We start from the raw sequence: 3721 nt of genomic DNA, 5'->3' as shown, positions 1-3721 counted from the left end.
TCTTCTGCCTCCTGTATGGCTCCCTATTAAATATATAATAGGGAGCCGCAGGCCAGTCAATCACCTCACTCCACTTTTAACCCGATTGTATCAGGTTAAAGGGGGCGTGGTGAGGAGTGGGGTTGAGCCGGTTCACGTTGTTCACAAACAGGATTCCTAACTGTACAGTGTAGGGAACTGATATAGCTGAGTGAGAGGCTTTTGACTAGGGTCAGGAAGTAATAGTACACCTGTATTATACTAAAGGTGCATGCTCCTTACAGAGTTTTGGACAATTATTGTCACCTCCAGGAGGGTGCAATCCCAGAAACTGCACTGGGAGATTCTGGGAAAAATGCAAGATGGGATGAGAAAACATTGCCTCCTTTATCAACCTTGTAAGCAGCAAATGAATACTGGGAGGAAAGTATTAGCAGCAATAAACACTTTATAAGTAAGTGAATAATATGACCATGCGGATGCCACTTGATTTGTAAAAAATATGTAATTGAAGGTAGATGTTTCCTGCCTTAGACATTTTTTCATGGGATCATCTAATAATAAACATTTTAATAGCTAAAACTCTTATTCTTTATAAAATTTATTATCCCATTACAAAACATAGATGAGCTACTTTATGAATTACTGAAAATGAACTACTGAAGATATTTAATATATTATTTTGAACATCCCATATATTGTACATATCACACTTAAAATGAATTCAATGGTGCAGCACTAGGTTTCTAAAACTAAATAGTCCTTAAAATTTATTTAAGAAAACTTTTTTGAAGTTTAGAAAGCGTTATATTAATGCCTAAAATGCTTTAAAATACTTTGTCGTTTTCATACTAACCAAAATGCTCAACTGTTTTAATCACAATTTTGCATGCATGCTTTAGTGGTGTTATATCTCCTCCTTGAGGAATGGTTCTGTATTGTTGATTTTCTGTGTAACTTCAGAAAATTATTTTCTCTTCTTTTTCTTAATGTGTATATGATAAAATGCTGTAAATACCACAAAACATTTACAAGTAATTTGTTGAAAAAGTAATCTTTTAATTCTAAGGTTATTTCATATAAAGTCATATAAAGTAGGTAGCGTGAAAGTGCAGAGACACACTTTACAGTATTCAAAATAAGCCACTAATAAGCATTTAAAAGAGATATTGGCAGGCATTTATCAATTTCGGTGCAAGGTGATGCAGTAGGTATACTATAATTTCCAGTGTGATAGAAGATTTTGCGCAAGGGATTAAAGAATTGGCGCACAAACAAAAAGGTTTATAACAGTATCCCCTTTCATGAAGATGAAATAGAACACCCCAGACCAGGTTTTTGCAGCTCTAATTGTGTGCAAAAATTGCCCCACAAAACAAGAAAAGTGTTGGATTCACAGGTGGCAACACAATTTTGCGGCAGGGATGTTACATCTCTCTTGCTGCCCTGTAGGTAAATTTAGGGGCTTGTCTAGAGGAAGAACGTGCTCTGGCTCACATTTTGCCCCCATTCAAGATTACCAGACATCACTCCTTGCCTCCAGTTGCCTCCTCCTATTCTGCTTCCCACACTCCTGCATTCTCATACAGTTAGCACAGCACCCAGAGCACCACTTTTAGCAAATCTATGGGGAAACGGAAGCAGGCTGTGTTAAAACTCATCTGCCTCAGCAAAAGACAACATACCACCAGGGAGCTGTGGACTGGGATCCTGGAGCAGACTGATGATTGGTTGCTGCCTTAAACCTCAAGCCCGGGAATGGTTGGAACCTTGTAGCAGCTTTGGGCTGTATAGTTGACCCTACAGTTGCAAGGTCGGACTGACCAACCGTTTTACCATGGAAATCACCAGTGAGCCCTGACACCTGTTCACTCTGCTCCCTTCCTACCCCCTTTTGTGGACTGATTTGTGCTGTGCAGCTTCGCTCTGACGATAGCTCCTACCCCCATCGTTCCATGGCTCCCGCAGACCAGAAAATGATATAAATGCCAGTAGGGAGGTGTGGAGGAGGAGGTGAGCAGTGAATTTGTAATGTCCCTGTAATGACTGTGCCTGCAGCTGCTGCTGCTTTGATGCTCCCCCCTTCTGTTACTGTCCTGTAAGCATAGTATATTTATATAAAGTGTATACAGTGTGATGTACTGTATGTATTCATGTGTACATTGTGTATACTGTAAATGTAGCGTGTGCTGTGCTATGTATACTATGCATTTGTTAATTTATATATAGGGTATGCTGCATGTGTGTAAATATACTATGTTATATACACTCACCGGCCACTTTATTAGGTACACCATGCTAGTAACGGGTTGGACCCCCTTTTGCCTTCAGAACTGCCTCAATTCTTCGTGGCATAGATTCAACAAGGTGCTGGAAGCATTCCTTAGAGATTTTGGTCCATATTGACATGATGGCATCACACAGTTGCCGCAGATTTGTCGGCTGCACATCCATGATGCGAATCTCCCGTTCCACCACATCCCAAAGATGCTCTATTGGATTGAGATCTGGTGACTGTGGAGGCCATTTGAGTACAGTGAACTCATTGCCACGTTCAAGAAACCAGTCTGAGATGATTCCAGCTTTATGACATGGTGCATTATCCTGCTGAAAGTAGCCATCAGATGTTGGGTACATTGTGGTCATAAAAGGATGGACATGGTCAGCAACAATACTCAGGTAGGCTGTGGCATTGCAACGATGCTCAATTCGTACCAAGGGGCCCAAAGAGTGCCAAGAAAATATTCCCCACACCATGACACCACCACCACCAGCTTGAACCGTTGATACAAGGCAGGATGGATCCATGCTTTCATGTTGTTGACGCCAAATTCTGACCCTACCATCCGAATGTCGCAGCAGAAATCGAGACTCATCAGACCAGGCAACGTTTTTCCAATCTTCTACTGTCCAATTTCGATGAGCTTGTGCAAATTGTAGCCTCAGTTTCCTGTTCTTAGCTGAAAGGAGTGGCACCCGGTGTGGTCTTCTGCTGCTGTAGCCCATCTGCCTCAAAGTTCGACGTACTGTGCGTTCATAGATGATCTTCTGCCTACCTTGGTTGTAACGGGTGGCAATTTGAGTCACTGTTGCCTTTCTATCAGCTCGAACCAGTCTGCCCATTCTCCTTTGACCTCTGGCATCAACAAGGCATTTCCGCCCACAGAACTGCCGCTCACTGGATGTTTTTTCTTTTTCGGACCATTCTCTGTAAACCCTAGAGTTGGTTGTGCGTGAAAATCCCAGTAGATTTCTGAAATACTCAGACCAGCCCTTCTGGCACCAACAACCATGCCACGTTCAAAGGCACTCAAATCACCTTTCTTCCCCGGTTTGAATTGCAGGATTGTCTTGACCATGTCTACATGCCTAATTGCCACCATGTGATTGGCTGATTAGAAATTAAGTGTTAACGAGCATTTGGACAGGTGTACCTAATAAAGTGGCCGGTGAGTGTATATACATACGCTATATGTAGGTAGAGTGTCAGTGGTGTAACAATCAGGCCTCAATATAGAAGGGGCCCACAGCCTGCGGGTCCATGACGGGAAGATAACACTCAAACAATTGATAATTATAGTGCATGGGTAGAGGCATGTCTGTGCGCTCTGCCTGTGCACACTGTGTGACATTATACACTATGCACTGGGATAGCACACAGACATGTTATTAGTGAGTGTCGACTGCCTCTAGGCATATTATTAGTGAATGGAGGCTGCAGCTAGACATGTTGTTAATGAGG

Source organism: Engystomops pustulosus, chromosome 2 (genome assembly GCF_040894005.1).
Source record: "Engystomops pustulosus chromosome 2, aEngPut4.maternal, whole genome shotgun sequence".
NCBI classification, from domain to species: domain Eukaryota; kingdom Metazoa; phylum Chordata; class Amphibia; order Anura; family Leptodactylidae; genus Engystomops; species Engystomops pustulosus.
This window is presented reverse-complemented; position numbering follows the sequence as displayed.